Source organism: Cherax quadricarinatus, chromosome 75, assembly GCF_038502225.1.
Source record: "Cherax quadricarinatus isolate ZL_2023a chromosome 75, ASM3850222v1, whole genome shotgun sequence".
In the NCBI taxonomy this organism is placed as follows: Eukaryota; Metazoa; Arthropoda; class Malacostraca; order Decapoda; family Parastacidae; genus Cherax; species Cherax quadricarinatus.
Genome location: NC_091366.1, coordinates 10746482 through 10763502, shown reverse-complemented (window position 1 = coordinate 10763502; position 17021 = coordinate 10746482). Strand labels below are relative to the sequence as shown.

The 17021-nt window shown below is 45.0% G+C and overlaps 1 protein-coding gene across 10 annotated transcripts in view; it reads right to left on the bottom strand.

Annotated features, from left to right (window-relative positions):
* The window catches only part of LOC128691825 (uncharacterized), a 1033854-nt gene that overhangs the window by 494452 nt on the left and 522381 nt on the right, over window positions 1–17021 (bottom strand). The gene's annotated exons all lie outside the window — the stretch shown is intronic.

The following is a 17021-nucleotide window of genomic DNA, read 5'->3' as shown; positions in this document are numbered from 1 at the left end:
GTGGTGCACAATAAACTAGCCACTATCATCCACAGGATGGATAAGTGGTGCACAATAAACTAGCCACTATCATCCACAGGATGGATAAGTGGTGCACAATAAACTAGCCACTGCCATCCACAGGATGAATATGTTGTGCACAATAAACTAGCCACTGCCATCCACAGGATGAATATGTTGTGCACAATAAACTAGCCACTACCATCCACAGGATGGATAAGTGGTGCACAATAAACTAGCCACTATCATCCACAGGATGGATAAGTGGTGCACAATAAACTAGCCACTATCATCCACAGGATGGATAAGTGGTGCACAATAAACTAGCCACTATCATCCACAGGATGGATAAGTGGTGCACAATAAACTAGCCGATTCGGCAACAAAAGGTAGCAAAACACATTTACTGATAACACACATTTCCACTTGGGTGAGGAGCAGTTTGAATAATATTGAAAACTACCAGAAAATATTCCATTTCGGTCCGCCCTGGAGTGAAATGGAATGAGGACGGGTGGAAGAGGAGAGGGTTGATGGAGGATGGTGGAGGTGCAGGAGGGTGGAGGAGGAGGGGGTGCGCGGGTAAGGGTGGGCGTGGAAGAGAGGAATGCCCATATACCGGAACATCACCACTTCCGGTTTTCCGTATTATGACACGTGGTACAGGCACGTGGGCACGATTTACCCTTTCTCAACTCACTCGCTCACTCACTCTCCACGAAGCGTGGCACGTGGGTCAGGTCAGGAGAGATGGAGTTATTAGCGTGAGGTCAAAAGGTGAGCGAGGGGTGGATGAGGTCATTGTTCAGAGAGGAATTGATCACAGTAGTGGGGACCCATCACAGAAGCCAAGGACAATGGAGTATTTACACAAACATACACAAGGGATGTTTTGCTCGATGAGATATGAGTGAAGACTACAATGTTTATAGCTGTGAGAGAGACAGTTTGTTGCACAAAACTGTTAAAATCCATAAATGATACAGTAGAAATTCTGGGTATTAAAGAGTTTACAGAGAACCTTTACTGCACAAATAAGTTCCATCAAGCACCTCAACTACTGGGAACGTTTGGAAGCACTTGACTTGTGCTCACTGGAACGCAGGCGAGAGAGATGTATCATAATCTACACTTAGAAAATCCTACAAGGAATGGTCCTGAATCTGCACACGGAAATCACTCCCTACGAAAGTAAAAGACTGGGGAGGTGGTGCAAAATACCCCCAGTGAAAAGTAGGGTCGCCATTGGTACACTAAGAGAAAACATCATAAGTGTCCGCGGCCCAAGACTGTTCAACAGCCTCCCACCATGCATAAGGGGAATTACCAATAGGCCCCTGGCTGCCTTCAAGAGGGAGCTGGGCAGATACTTAAAGTCGGTGCCGGATCAGCCGGGCTGTGGTTCGTACGGTGGACTACGTGCGGCCTGCAATAACAGCCTGGCTGATCAGGTCCTGATCCACATCGAGGCCTGGTCGTAGACCGGGCCGCGGGAGCGAAAATCCCCGGAATACCCTCCAAGTAGACTCCAGGCAGGTACAGATAAATAGTTACACAAATTATGATACATAGTAAAATGTGTAAATTACCTAGGATAACCCCAAAAAGAAACAGTCAGACAAAGTGATTTATTTCTATTGAGATCCTAGTAACTGTTCCTGGAAGCAAGCTAGCTCAACAGGTACATACCAGGGTATTAATGGAATCTTGGCTCAGAGCCAACTTTTCACAAACAGATCGCAGAATGCACTAGGAATGAATACGATGGATCTTATCTTCACGAGCAACGAGGAACTAATCAGAAACAATCAAAAATAAGGTATACTTTGACCATAACATCACAGATCTACATGACAGTATAAATTCTGGTCTGGTAAGAGTGAATGGGTGAGAGAGAGAGAGAAGCAGCACCAGCAGCAAGCTGTGATCCAGTTTCCGCTTCAAGACTTCCACATCTGTTAGTTGCTTGTACGACTAGTTCTACTATCTGGATTATTAGTCTTTCAGTGGTCCCATTATTTCCAGGTCTTCCTGGATTATTAGTCTTTCAGTGGTCCCATTATTTCCAGGTCTTCCTGGATTATTAGTCTTTCAGTGGTCCCATTATTTCCAGGTCTTCCTAGATTATTAGTCTTTCAGTGGTCCCATTATTTCCAGGTCTTCCTAGATTATTAGTCTTTCAGTGGTCCCATTATTTCCAGGTCTTCCTAGATTATTAGTCTTTCAGTGGTCCCATTATTTCCAGGTCTTCCTAGATTATTAGTCTTTCAGTGGTCCCATTATTTCCAGGTCTTCCTGGATTATTAGTCTTTCAGTGGTCCCATTATTTCCAGGTCTTCCTGGATTATTAGTCTTTCAGTGGTCCCATTATTTCCAGGTCTTCCTGGATTATTAGTCTTTCAGTGGTCCCATTATTTCCAGGTCTTCCTAGATTATTAGTCTTTCAGTGGTCCCATTATTTCCAGGTCTTCCTAGATTATTAGTCTTTCAGTGGTCCCATTATTTCCAGGTCTTCCTAGATTATTAGTCTTTCAGTGGTCCCATTATTTCCAGGTCTTCCTGGATTATTAGTCTTTCAGTGGGCCCACTGCTTCCAAGTCTTCCTAGATTATTAGTCTTTCAGTGGTCCCATTATTTCCAGGTCTTCCTAGATTATTAGTGTTTCAGTGGTTCCATTATTTCCAGGCCTTCCTAGATTATTAGTCTTTCAGTGGTCACATTATTTCCAGGTCTTCCTGGATTATTAGTCTTTCAGTGGGCCCACTGCTTCCAAGTCTTCCTAGATTATTAGTCTTTCAGTGGTCCCAATATTTCCAGGTCTTCCTGGATTATTAGTCTTTCAGTGGGCCCACTGCTTCCAAGTCTTCCTAGATTATTAGTCTTTCAGTGGTCCCATTATTTCCAGGTCTTCCTAGATTATTAGTCTTTCAGTGGTCCCATTATTTCCAGGTCTTCCTGGATTATTAGTCTTTCAGTGGTCCCATTATTTCCAGGTCTTCCTAGATTATTAGTCTTTCAGTGGTCCCATTATTTCCAGGTCTTCCTAGATTATTAGTCTTTCAGTGGTCCCATTATTTCCAGGTCTTCCTAGATTATTAGTCTTTCAGTGGTCCCATTATTTCCAGGTCTTCCTGGATTATTAGTCTTTCAGTGGGCCCACTGCTTCCAAGTCTTCCTAGATTATTAGTCTTTCAGTGGTCCCATTATTTCCAGGTCTTCCTAGATTATTAGTCTTTCAGTGGTCCCATTATTTCCAGGTCTTCCTGGATTATTAGTCTTTCAGTGGTCCCATTATTTCCAGGTCTTCCTAGATTATTAGTCTTTCAGTGGTCCCATTATTTCCAGGTCTTCCTAGATTATTAGTCTTTCAGTGGTCCCATTATTTCCAGGTCTTCCTGGATTATTAGTCTTTCAGTGGGCCCACTGCTTCCAAGTCTTCCTAGATTATTAGTCTTTCAGTGGTCCCATTATTTCCAGGTCTTCCTGGATTATTAGTCTTTCAGTGGGCCCACTGCTTCCAAGTCTTCCTAGATTATTAGTCTTTCAGTGGTCCCATTATTTCCAGGTCTTCCTAGATTATTAGTCTTTCAGTGGTCCCATTATTTCCAGGTCTTCCTGGATTATTAGTCTTTCAGTGGTCCCATTATTTCCAGGTCTTCCTAGATTATTAGTCTTTCAGTGGTCCCATTATTTCCAGGTCTTCCTAGATTATTAGTCTTTCAGTTGTCCCATTATTTCCAGGTCTTCCTAGATTATTAGTCTTTCAGTGGTCCCATTATTTCCAGGTCTTCCTGGATTATTAGTCTTTCAGTGGGCCCACTGCTTCCAAGTCTTCCTAGATTATTAGTCTTTCAGTGGTCCCATTATTTCCAGGTCTTCCTAGATTATTAGTCTTTCAGTGGTCCCATTATTTCCAGGTCTTCCTGGATTATTAGTCTTTCAGTGGTCCCATTATTTCCAGGTCTTCCTAGATTATTAGTCTTTCAGTGGTCCCATTATTTCCAGGTCTTCCTAGATTATTAGTCTTTCAGTGGTCCCATTATTTCCAGGTCTTCCTGGATTATTAGTCTTTCAGTGGGCCCACTGCTTCCAAGTCTTCCTAGATTATTAGTCTTTCAGTGGTCCCATTATTTCCAGGTCTTCCTGGATTATTAGTCTTTCAGTGGGCCCACTGCTTCCAAGTCTTCCTAGATTATTAGTCTTTCAGTGGTCCCATTATTTCCAGGTCTTCCTAGATTATTAGTCTTTCAGTGGTCCCATTATTTCCAGGTCTTCCTGGATTATTAGTCTTTCAGTGGTCCCATTATTTCCAGGTCTTCCTAGATTATTAGTCTTTCAGTGGTCCCATTATTTCCAGGTCTTCCTAGATTATTAGTCTTTCAGTGGGCCCACTGCTTCCAGGTCTTCCTGATAATTTTACTATTCATGGTGAAGCGCTAAAACAGTCCGGATATAGGATCTTTCTTAATGGTGGTGTTGGGGGGGGGGATCACATACATTCCAAGAAGGCAGCTCCAATTCTTCAACTCAAGAGCCCTTCGCAGGCAAGGAGGCACCCTCGTTGAAGGGGAGAGAAGATCAAATACACGAGCGAACAAGGTAAAAAAGCTGAAAACAAACACAAGATTAATTAGGGAGAGAATGGAGGAAGTAATACAAGGTACAAGTAATAATGGCAGATAGGAAACAGGCTTCTGTATCAGGAGGGAGAGGGGGAGAGAGAGAGAGAGAGAGAGAGAGAGAGAGAGAGAGAGAGAGAGAGAGAGAGAGAGAGTAGAGTAGAGTAGAGAACAGAGCAAGACGTCTCATCTCTCGCCTGGACCCATCCTGGATAGATCTGTCATTTCAGCAGAGCCTTCAACACAGGAGGGATGTGGGTGGCCTTACTGTTATGTACAAGGCCAATATTGTCAAAGTACCACACTTGGATCCACTTCGAGGACAGCGTGAAACAAGCTTTTATGCCACAAGACGGGCAGAAAGCAGCAACTTCACTCTGGCTGTACCCTTCTCCAGAACTTCACTCCATCTGAGATCCTATATACCCAGGATGACTCGAGTATGGAACACATTCGTACAGCATAATGATGTCAACGAGATAAAGTCAGTTGATCAAATGAAAATGCTGGCCCACAGATGGCTCCAACTTCATCATGTTCCCTACTTGTATGTCTCATAACAATAAAAATGCTTTCAAATGAGCTGATGTAGGTAACAGCTCTTAGCTTGCCAATAAAATTAGGAATCCTTAACCTGTAAATAGCTTGTCAATAAAGCTAGGGATCCTTAACCTTGTCAAACCCTGTGTAAAAAAGGAGAGAGAGAGAGAGAGAGAGAGAGAGAGAGAGAGAGAGAGAGAGAGAGAGAGAGAGAGAGAGAGAGAGAGAGAGAGAGAATCACAAATGATGATCTCCAGGCACCAAGATGGTAATGCCGGTGCAGTAGTAGGGATGACTGAGAGGGTGTTGGCACCTGGGGAAGAAGTTGATATCCTTGGGGTGAAATTTGACTCCAAACTGACCATGAAAAACCACGTTGTAAATCTTGCAAACAAGGCAGCCAGGAAGCTTACAGCACTTCGCCGTATCTTGCATCTGCTTGACAGCAGGGGTTGCAAGATTTTGTATGAGGCACAAGTACGCTCACACCTTGAGTATGCTCCACTTTCTTGGTTCGCCTGCCTCCCTTCTCATCTGCGACTGCTTGACAGAGTAGAGAACAGTGCAAGAGGTCTCATCTCTCGCCTGGACCAATCCTGGATAGATCTGTCATTTCAGCAGAGCTTTAAACACAGGAGGGATGTGGGTGGCCTTACTGTTATGTACAAGGCCAATATTGTAAAAGTACCACACTTGGATCCACTTCGAGGACAGCGTGATGCAAGTTTCTATACCACAAGACGGGCAGAAAGCAGCAACTTCACTCTGGCTGTAACCTTCTCCAGAACATCTCTTCATCTAAGATCATTTGTTCTCAGGATGACTCGAGTATGGAACACATTCGTACACCATTATGATGTCAACGAGATAAAGACAGTTGATCAGATGAAAATGCTGGCCCACAGATGGCTCCAACTTCATCCTGTTTCCTACTTGTATGTTTCATAACAATAAAAATGCTTTCAAATGAGCTGATGTAGGGAACAGCTCTTAGCTTGTCAATAAAGTTAGGAATCCTTAACCTGTAAATAGATTGTCAATAAAGTTGAGAGAGAGAGAGAGAGAGAGAGAGAGAGAGAGAGAGAGAGAGAGAGAGAGAGAGACAGACAGACAGACAGGAAGAATGGAGGAGAGAGGGAGGGGTGGGAGAGTGGGAAACAGGGAGAAGGGGAGGGAGGGAGGGAGGGGGGAGAAAGTAATTCAATGGAACAACAACTACTGTAACAATAGAACAACAATTTCAGAGACATAACAGCGTGGACGAGGCTTTTCAACATGTGACAGCCCCATTAACATATATACGTGAGGAGCTAAACCCGTGTGGGTCATTCAGTGCAAGGACGAGTGGAGGCTCGATCCTCCCTCCATTAATCACGAGAACAGCAATGTAACAATGAACATACAACGCCAACAACACCATGCAACATCCCAAGGATCAGCAACAGTCAGGAAAAAGACAGTGGAAAATGAGAACATTCAAAACATGGGATACAGTGCCAAAGGAGTCACTTGTGCTCCTTCGCTTGGAGTAGTGTTCAGTGTTGACGAATTTGTTCAGTGTGGGCAAGATAGCAGAACTGGGAAAAATAGTGTTTACTGCCCACATAGAACCGATTAATCTTTAAGCTAATAGGAATGCTTCATGTACTCGCTGTATTATACGCAATTATACATGGAAGATACTGGAGGGCTATCTTCCAACACTACACACTACCACAACTTACTGGAATGAGAGAAAACCCAAATAAAAGCAAGGGCACCATACCTGGAGTACACCTGGAGGGTGTTTCGGGGGTCAACGCCCCCGCGGCCCGGTTCATTGCCAGGCCTCGCGATGGATCAGGGCCTGATCAACCAGGATGCTACCGTTGGCCGCACGCAAACCGACATACGAACCACAGCCCGGCTGGTCAGGAATTGAGTTTAGGTACCTGTCCAGCTCCCTCTTGAAGACAGACAGGGGTCTATTGGTAATGCTGGGAACAATAACAACTTATTAGAGTGAGAGATATGGGAGGAAGTGTAACATAATCCCAGATAAAAGCAGGGGGCACAATAAGAGAACACTGTCAACATGCGTGGTTCAAGATTCTTGAACCTGCTACCAGCAGATATCAAAAATATTACCGCAGCAAATGTTGAACTTTTTAAAAGAAAACTTAAATCACTGCCTCCAGCGAGTGCCAGATCAACCAGGCTGTGATGGCCCTGTCGACCAGTGAGCCACCAGCAACAACCTGGTTGAACAATCAATCAACAAGAAGGACTGGGAACTACTGCATCAACCCAAAATCAGGTGAAGGCTATTCTGTCACACACAATAGCCTTCCCACTAACAATCACTTACCTTCAATCACCTCTAAATTACCTTAATCAATTACCTTCAACTATGACCTACTCGGCCGCTGAAAAACCTTAAGTATGAAAGGTAATTTTTTCACTCTGATAGATATAATCTGTATCATTCAATGGATGAATGCCGCCGAGGTATGCATTCCTGAAGAGAGTTCGTGTGAATGTCAACGCTGCACACAGAACAGTGGGTCATTCAGCTAAGAGGAGTGAAGGCTCAATTCTCCGCCTATGAGTGCCAGTCCCACACAGTAACATGTAGGTCTCAGTGCCATGTAGAAGTCTTCAGTGCCAACACTTTTCAGTGACAAAAATAAAAAGTGCCAACTCTTTCACTGGCCTTTGCTCTCAGAACAACGTAAATTCTTGGTGGCATGGATTCAACAATGTGCTGGAAACATTCCTTAGAGATCCTGGTCCATGTTGACATGATAGCATGACGCAGTTGCTGCAGATTTGTCGGCTGCACATTCATGCTGTGAATCTGTTCCAAAACGTCCCAAAGGTTTACACTAGCCTTTCTCGTCTTCTCTTACGTGGCTTCGAATCCTGCTGACTGCGATCTTTCTCTGTATTTACCCGTTTGTTTCTGCGTGGTGCATTGATATAAAAATCGCTTGTAAGGTCAGAACATACAGGAGGGGAATGGAATAGCTTGAAACCTTGCTTAAGACCCACTGGTGTGCCCGAGCTGGGAGAAACATGGCTTGTAAATAAGGCTGCCCAGCATTTGAGGAATATGTGGCCGAGTGGTCTAGAGCGTCACTTGGGAACCTTGTAAGCCTTCACTGACGTAGGTTCGAATCCTGCTGACTGCGATCTTTCTGTGTAACAAACATACACTACACATGAGCCAGGAGCTGTGAACAGATCCCTGCAACCACAAATAGGTGAGTACACACACACACACACACACACACACATACACACACGAAACAGTCAAGTGTTTATCGGTAAGTGCCTCTGACAACTAGTAACTATTATACACACACACACAATTTTCTGCCTCCCCCCTCCCCCATTAATTCAAGAATGACACTTAAATGATCGACCCAACTTTCCTTTACACAAATTACCCTCAAATGACTCCCATCATCGGATAATTTGCGGGTGAAAGTAGAATTCGGGATATTTTTCGTAATCTTGATAATCTGCGAGGCAATATAATAAGATAATTACCAAGTAATCGTTCGTGAAAATACGGAAACGTACATGGATAAACCGGAAGGTGCTGAAACGTACACGAACCCAAGTGAACCATTCTGAAACGTACACGAACCCAGGTGAACCATGATGAAACGCACACGAACCCAGGTGAACAATTCTGAAACGTACACGAACCAGTGAAACGTACATGGGTATATTGAAACGTGTTATAACGTACATGAACGTGCTGAAACGTACACGGACACTGTGAAACATGCTAAAAGACACAGGAAAACAGTGAAAATTGTTGAAAGGTAGATGGAGAGCAAGTTTGGAGGGAAGCTGGAACATCCTGGACGTGGGATTGCAATCAAGGTAATGAAAGGAATCCAATCAGGGAGATGTATGCCGTAGAATTAATCTAGAAGTCTGAGAGATGAGGGAAAAATTGTGTGTGTATGTGTGTGTGTGTGTGCGTGTTGTGTGTGTGTATGTTGTGTGTGTGTGTTGTGTGTGTGTTGTGTGTGTGTGTGTGTGTGTGTGTGTGTGTGTGTGTGTGTGTGTGTGTGTGTGTGTGTGTGTGTGTGTGTGTGTAGTGTGTGTGTGTAGTGTGTGTGTGTAGTGTGTGTGTGTAGTGTGTGTGTGTAGTGTGTGTGTGTAGTGTGTGTGTGTAGTGTGTGTGTAGTGTGTGTGTAGTGTGTGTGTGTGTGTGTGTGTGTGTAGTGTGTGTGTGTGTGTGTGTGTAGTGTGTGTGTGTGTAGTGTGTGTGTAGTGTAGTGTGTGTGTGTGTGTAGTGTGTGTGTAGTGTGTGTGTGTGTGTGTGTGTGTGTGTGTAGTGTGTGTGTAGTGTGTGTGTGTAGTGTGTGTGTGTGTGTGTGTGTGTGTGTGTGTGTGTGTGTGTGTGTGTGTGTGTGTGTGTGTGTGTGTGTGTGTGTGTGTGTGTGTGTGTGTGTGTGTGTGTGTGTGTGTGTAGTGTGTGTGTGTGTGTAGTGTGTGTGTGTGTGTGTAGTGTGTGTGTGTGTGTGTGTAGTGTGTGTGTGTGTGTGTGTGTAGTGTGTGTGTGTGTGTAGTGTGTGTGTGTGTGTAGTGTGTGTGTGTAGTGTGTGTGTGTAGTGTGTGTGTGTGTGTGTGTGTGTGTGTGTGTGTGTGTGTAGTGTGTGTGTTATGTGTGTGTTGTGTGTGTGTAGTGTATGTGTGTGTGTAGTGTGTGTAGTGTGTGTGTGTGTGTGTGTGTGTGTGTGTGTGTGTGTGTGTGTAGTGTGTGTGTGTGTGTGTGAGTAGTGTGTGTGTGTGTAGTGTGTGTGTGTGTGTGTAGTGTGTGTGTGTAGTTTGTGTGTGTAGTGTGTGTGTGTAGTGTGTGTGTGTAGTGTGTGTGTGTAGTGTGTGTGTGTGTGTGTGTGTGTGTGTGTGTGTGTGTGTAGTGTGTGTGTGTGTGTGTGTGTGTAGTGTGTGTGTAGTGTGTGTGTGTGTGTGTAGTGTGTGTGTGTGTGTGTAGTGTGTGTGTGTGTAGTGTGTGTGTGTGTGTGTGTGTGTGTGTGTGTGTGTAGTGTGTGTGTGTGTGTGTGTAGTGTGTGTGTGTGTAGTGTGTGTAGTGTGTGTGTGTGTGTGTGTGTGTGTGTGTGTGTGTGTGTGTGTTTGTTGTGTGTGTGTGTGTGTGTGTGTGTGTGTGTAGTGTGTGTGTGTGTGGTGTGTGTGTGTGTGTGTGTGGTGAGAGAGAGAGAGAGAGAGGGAGAGAGTGCAAGCGCTTCCTAAACTCATGAGGGTAATACCTCCTCTAGAAGTGCGTACATATTTGACACGCACGTACACGGACGGACGCCGTGAGAGTACACGCGTGTCAGGAACCTACTTTCTACTCTCTCTGGTGTAGATTTTATGGTGATTCTTCTCTCTTGTTGACGAGACTCATCCTAAGAGCTGGACTCCGCTAAACCAAGAAATACCACTTTAAACTATTACTAAGGAAGAGGTGGGGGAAGGGAGGGGGGAAAGATGTGAGGAGTGAGGGAAGAGGCGAGGAGAGAGAGGGGGGAAGATGTGAGGAGAGAGAGGGGGGAAGATGTGAGGAGAGAGAGGGGGGAAGATGTGAGGAGAGAGAGGGGGGAAGAAGTGAAGAGAGAGAGAGAGAGAGAGAGGGGGGGGTAAGATGTGAGGAGAGAGAGAGAGAGGGGGGGGAAGATGTGAGGAGAGAGAGAGAGAGAGAGGGGGGGGGAAGATGTGAGGAGAGAGAGAGAGAGAGGGGGAGGGGGAAGATGTGAGGAGAGAGAGAGAGAGAGGGGGAGGGGGAAGATGTGAGGAGAGAGAGGGGGGAAGATGTGAGGAGAGAGAGGGGGGAAGATGTGAGGAGTGAGGGAAGAGGTGAGGAGAGGGAATAGAGAAGAGTGGAGAGGAGAGGGGAAAGGAGACAGTCAGGAAGGTAGTGAGGTAGACAGTCAGGAAGGTATTGAGGTAGACAGTCAGGAAGGTAGTAAACAGTCAGGAAGGTAGTAAGGTAGACAGGAAGGTAGTGAGGTAGACAGTCAGGAAGGTAATGAGGTAGACAGGAAGGTAGTAAGGTAGACAGTGAGGAAGGTAGTGAGGTAGACAGACAGGAACGTAGTAAGGTAGACAGTCAGGAACGTAGTAAGGTAGACAGTCAGGAACGTAGTGAGGTAGACAGTCAGGAAGGCAGTGAGGTAGACAGTCAGGAAGGCAGTGAGGTAGACAGTCAAGAAGGCAGTGAGGTAGACAGTCAAGAAGGTAGTGAGGTAGACAGTCAAGAAGGTAGTGAGGTAGACAGTCAGGAAGGTAGTGAGGTAGACAGGAAGGTAGTGAGGTAGACAGGAAGGTAATGAGGTAGACAGTCAGGAAGGTAGTGAGGTAGACAGGAAGGTAATGAGGTAGACAGTGAGGAAGGTAGTGAGGTAGACAGTGAGGAAGGTAGTGAGGTACAGTGAGGAAGGTAGTGAGGTAGACAGGAAGGTAGTGAGGTAGACAGGAAGGTAGTGAGGTAGACAGTCAGGAAGGTAGTGAGGTAGACAGTCAGGAAGGTAGTGAGGTAGACAGTCAGGAAGGTAGTGAGGTAGACAGTCAGGAAGGTAGTGAGGTAGACAGTCAGGAACGTAGTGAGGTAGACAGTCAGGAAGGTAGTGAGGTAGACAGTCAGGAAGGCAGTGAGGTAGACAGTCAAGAAGGTAGTGAGGTAGACAGTCAAGAAGGTAGTGAGGTAGACAGTCAAGAAGGTAGTGAGGTAGACAGTCAAGAAGGTAGTGAGGTAGACAGTCAAGAAGGTAGTGAGGTAGACAGTCAAGAAGGTAGTGAGGTAGACAGTCAAGAAGGTAGTGAGGTAGACAGGAAGGTAGTGAGGTAGACAGGAAGGTAATGAGGTAGACAGGAAGGTAATGAGGTAGACAGTCAGGAAGGTAGTGAGGTAGACAGTGAGGAAGGTAGTGAGGTAGACAGTGAGGAAGGTAATGAGGTAGACAGTGAGGAAGGTAGTGAGGTAGACAGGAAGGTAGTGAGGTAGACAGTCAGGAAGGTAGTGAGGTAGACAGTCAGGAAGGTAGTGAGGTAGACAGTCAGGAAGGTAGTGAGGTAGACAGTCAGGAAGGTAGTGAGGTAGACAGTCAGGAAGGTAGTGAGGTAGACAGGAATGAATGAAGTAGTCTTGTAGGAGTTAGCGAGGAAAGAGAGGAGTCAGTGAGGGGAAGGAGGGAATTATGAAGGGGAAGAAGTCAGGGAGGGAGAGAATATAGTCAGGGAGGGAAGGAAGGGAAGGAATATAGTCAGGGAAGGAAGGAAGGGAAGGAATATAGTCAGTGAGGGAAGGAAGGGAAGGAATATAGTCAGTGAGGGAAGGAATATAGTCAGGGAGGGAAGGAATATAGTCAGGGAGGGAAGGAAGGAGTCGTGTATAACCGTATAATTTATACAGTGTATAACAACTCTTATGATTATTCCAGGACATACCCAAGTATATTTTAGCATTAATTAAAAATTCCACCCCTCTAATATACTCATCCTTATTTTTAACTCCTCAAAAACCTATGTATTTGTGTGAAGTACGTGACCATAACACCGAAATAATAATAATAATAATAATAATAATAATAATAATAATAATAATAATAATAATATTCGTAATAACAATAACGAACAAAAATACAAATAATAGGGTGATGTAGTCAACATATCTACAACGGGAGCCATCACAGCCTGGCTGATCCAGACATCTTCAAGGAACTTGTCCTTGTCTTAAACCTGTCTCATTCCTCTTTAAAAAGATGAGAAGAACGTCGCAAGTCTGAGCCAAGGAAGACTTCAAGAACCAGAAAAGGAGAGGGGGAGATAACGAGAACGACAGAACTAGGGGAGATAACGAGAGAACAAGGGGAAATAACGAGAGAAGGGGAGATAATGAGAGAACAAGGGGAGATAACAAGAGAACAAGGGGAGATAACGAAAGGACAAGGGGAGATAACGAAAGGACAAGGGGAGATAACGAGAGAACAAAACTGAACAAGGGACAAAAAGGGGGGGAGAACAACGAGACGTGAAAAGATTGAACAAGAAGGAAGAGAAGGGACAAAGCGAAGGAAGAGAGGGAACAAGGAAGAAGAGAGGGAACAAGGAAGAAGAGAGGGAACAAGGAGGAAGAGAGAGAACAAGGAGGAAGAGAGGGAACAAGAAGACTAAACAGAGGGAACAACGAAGCAAAAAAAGGGATCACGAAGAAAAGGAACAATGTGAAGGGGGGGGAATGGGGAGAGGGAGGCGGAGGATGGGAATGGGGAGGGGAGGGGGGGGGAGTGGGAAGGGAATCAGAGAAGGGATAAGGGCACAAGGATTAAAGAAAGATTTTCCTGCTGCCTAACTCTGCACGTCTCCTTAAGTGACAAATCTATCACCCGCTTCTTATGCTCTTCTTGCCGTCCCTCTCCCCTCCTGCCGTCCCTCTCCCCTCCCCGGTGTCTACAATATACCCTCACTGCTCCCCGCTGCCTTCACCCTGCCCACCTAGGAATGAAAATAGGAAAACGTGTTAGTCAGCTGTTGTGGGTCGCATCCTGGGAAGAATGTGTAAGAAACTCCAGTACTTACTGGAATGCTATATCCAGTGTATAAGAAACTCCAGCTCCTGTCCTCTTCATAAGAAGTGAAGTAACATTGTCCACTTCACAAGAAGTGTAACAATATTTGCCGTCCTGACAAGAAGTAACAGACTACTTGGCTTCTTACCAAATAGTTAAGAAAGTGCTTGGCTTATCAAGAAGTGTCACATAAGTGTCAAGAGGAGAGTACACTTCTTATCAACGGTGGGTATGGCCTCGTATAGATTACGTGACTCTCCCCACTGATCCATATTACAGAGGACAGAAATACACTGGATAACCTACAGATAAGAATCACCACGTTAACTGAGAACAGGGATTAACAACAATATAAAAAATTAAGAATAACGAAGCACTGCCGTAGGTCTACTGGTCTACCTCAGTGTTAGACATGTGCAACACCTGAGTATCTCATCAATACACGTGTCTAATTCGTCTACTGGCCCATACCAGGCAGGTCTAAATCACACCCGCCTACACCCACTCTCAAGTACCTGCGGAACCAATTTTTAATGTGCTTGTAAGTAGCGCCACTGAAACAATTACTTTTGTGTAGCTTTAAAAATAGGTTGGTCAGCTACATGAGTGGGTGTGGGTGGGTGTAAGTTGGACCTGCCTAACATGGGCAAGCAGATGAACTACACATACGTGCAGACTGGAGGGTGCATGGAGGATGCAAATGTGTTCAGATATTTGGGAGTAAGCTTGTCTCCAGACAGTTTTAAAAGAGATGAGGTGAACTATACAATACAATAAATAATTCAAATTCTTGCGCGCCATTCAGCACAAGAAGTTATGGAGGCTTGAGCCTCCGTCTGCTGAACACCAGACAGATGCGCTTCCGATACGTATTGAGGCATCTGTGGAGACAATGATGTCGTGGGGGTTCGTAGGAGATGTGATGGTTGGAATTAAACACACTTGTTGGATGGTATCACATATATTAGCAGTGTGTGGAAGAGGGATCCCAACCTGCCGTGTATTGCCTGTAGGCCTGTGCGTGAAGAACTGAGGAGGTTACAGCGATTCTCACGTAGACATGCGCATCACGTGACGTCACACATGCTAGCCGCTGAGCCTACTGACCAGGGAGCCTATATATATATATATATATATATATATATATATATATATATATATATATATATATATATATATATATATATATATATATATATATATATATATATATATATATATATATATATCTGCAATAAGATCACAGTAAACAGGTGATTTCAAAATATGCAAAACAACCACTCTGAAAGAATAGAGAAATTCCAAGCGCTTTCGTGACTCCTCACGCTTGGAATTTCTCTATTCTTTCAGAGTGGTTGTTTTGCGCATATATATATATATATATATATATATATATATATATATATATATATATATATATATATATATATATATATATATATGGATGATACGTATAAGGGAATTCAGTAGCTATACTGACAATGAAGCATATCTATGGGGGCAAAAAATGGGAACGTACCAGAGTATAGTGGCATGGGTGTGGAGTATGAGTTAAATGTTACAGCGAGGTTGTTGGTAGTGAAGATGTTACGTTTGAGGGCCATATGTAATGTGAATATTATGAAGAGAAATTAGAGCTTGTAGACTAGGTGTGGGGTTACCAAAGGTGTTATCCAAGAGGGCTGACGAGGGGTTGTTGAGGTGCTTTGGACACAGAGGATGGAAAAAAAATGACTTGGAGGGTATCAGGGGTGGAGGGGAGGAGAAGAGGTTGTCCTAGGAAGGAGGGAAGAGAGGTTTCGGTATGCAGAGGACTTGTATGTGTGTTAGGAGTGAGTGGACGCAATGGTTTGTTACGATTTGACTTGCTGTTGGAGTATGAACAAGGTAACAGTTATGAAGGGATTCAGGGAAACAGGTTAGCTGGACTTAAGCCCTGAGGGTGGTATGCACAGTACCTGTACCCTGTAGGAAGGGTGAAGATGTTGCAGTCCTGGAGATGTGAACTACAGTGCCTGTATCCTGAAGGAGGGTGAGGATGTTACAGTCCTGGAGGTGGGAAGCACAGCGCCGAAGTGGCTAGTTTATTTTTCACCATATATCCATCCAGTGGACGGTAGCGCAACAGCATACAGCTACAAAAAAGACCTAGAAACTAGGCCCATAAGCAGAGAGTTCAGCTCTGTGGAGCTAAACTCTTTTCAAGGCTGAGGGACTCACCACCTCAAATACTTTTTCTCCAAGTTGATGGGCTGATTACGTCATCTTCACTTCGATGTATATTTGACTGAAGAAGCCTATGTGTAGGCAAAACGTTTCAACAATAAAGACCTAACTGCTGTACATGTGTCTTCATCATCAACTTGTCGGTATTTTCAACATGATGAACATGGTTCATCATAGTGGTAAAACATGGTTCACTATCTAGTCACGTATCACGTGGTGTTATGTGACTGAGGCTTTTTATTCATGAGGTGTTTAGCAAGTCAGTGTGATCAGGAAAATGAGCGTCCACAAATTACTACCAGCAAGGTCAAGCGTTTACATGACAGACAAGACGTATGATGCACACTGAGGAACCGACGATGGGAAGAAAACAGAAGAGGAAGGACAGGTAGGAAAAAAAAAAAGACAAGGAAGGTTAGATGTGAAAAGGCCCCCCCCCAAAAATGGAATAGAAATAAAGGATATGGGTTAAGGAAGAGGTCCATCCCACTCCTGGGGTGATGGAGATCTCTCCCACTCCTGGGGTGATGGAGGAGATCTCTCCCACTCCTGGGGTGATGGAGGAGATCTCTCCCACTCCTGGGGTGATGGAGGAGATCTCTCCCACTCCTGGGGTGATGGAGGAGATCTCTCCCACTCCTGGGGTGATGGAGGAGATCTCTCCCACTCCTGGGGTGATGGAGGAGATCTCTCCCGCTCCTGGGGTGATGGAGGAGATCTCTCCCACTCCTGGGATGATGGAGATCTCTCCCACTCCTGGGATGATGGAGGAGATCTCTCCCACTCCTGGGGTGATGGAGGAGATCTCTCCCACTCCTGGGGTGATGGAGGAGATCTCTCCCACTCCTGGGGTGATGGAGGAGATCTCTCCCACTCCTGGGGTGATGGAGGAGATCTCTCCCACTCCTGGGATGATGGAGGAGATCTCTCCCACTCCTGGGATGATGGAGGAGATCTCTCCCACTCCTGGGATGATGGAGGAGATCTCTCCCGCTCCTGGGGTGATGGAGGAGACCTCTCCCACTCCTGGGATGATGGAGGAGATCTCTCCCACTCCTGGGGTGATGGA